An 862-nucleotide genomic window follows, 5' to 3' on the forward strand; every position below is an offset into this window, starting at 1 on the left:
GCTCCGGTCTAGAGGAGGGGACAGACTGTACACAAGTAACAGAGACAGACGGCACACAGAGATAGCTACTGCACAACAAGTAGAGTACTGGAGAGAGAGGCAGAGAGGAACTCCACAGACTCGCTGAAGGATGAAAACGAAGGAGCCAAGGGAAAAAGAGAGGTGGGAGTGTTCCCGAGCACCGAGGATAGCATGAGCAAAGGCACTGTGGTCGGTGAGAGTTTGGTGTATTTGAGGAAGTAAATGTTCCAGTGAAGACAGAGAGGTATGAATGAAGGGGAGAATGAATTTAGAAGAGGTGGGAAGGCAGGCAGGGGCGAGAACACACAGGGAGACAGAAAGGATGCCTCTCATTCATTCAGGCTTTGTGGAGATTGTCTGTGGCTTGCACTGTGGTTATTAACTGACGAGATGCAAGGAAAATCACTCTAAGCCTTGTTACTTGGAGTGTCGTCCCCAACCCCAGCACCGGAGTCACCTTGGGAGCATGTGAGAAGTGTAGAATGGCAGGCTGCACCCTCGACCTACTCAATACATCTGTATTTTAATAAGACTGTATTTTATATTTTAATTTATTATTTAATTTAATATATTTAATTTATATATTAATAATATATATAATTTATTATTTAATTTAATATATTTAATTTATTATTAAATATTAAATATTATTAATATTAAAATCTGTATTTTAATAAGACTGCCAGGTGATTCACACACATGGTGAGGGTTTTATGGACAAATGCAACACATTTGTGCCAGACTTTCTGAAGTTCTAGAAGGAAACCTTTTCCCCATGCACATGACCTTTTTGAACACTGGGGGGCAATCTTACATTAATAAAGCAGAACTTAAGGAAGGC

The sequence above is a fragment of the Herpailurus yagouaroundi genome, unplaced genomic scaffold (assembly GCF_014898765.1).
Source record: "Herpailurus yagouaroundi ecotype Mexico unplaced genomic scaffold, PumYag 29, whole genome shotgun sequence".
Lineage (NCBI taxonomy): Eukaryota > Metazoa > Chordata > Mammalia > Carnivora > Felidae > Herpailurus > Herpailurus yagouaroundi.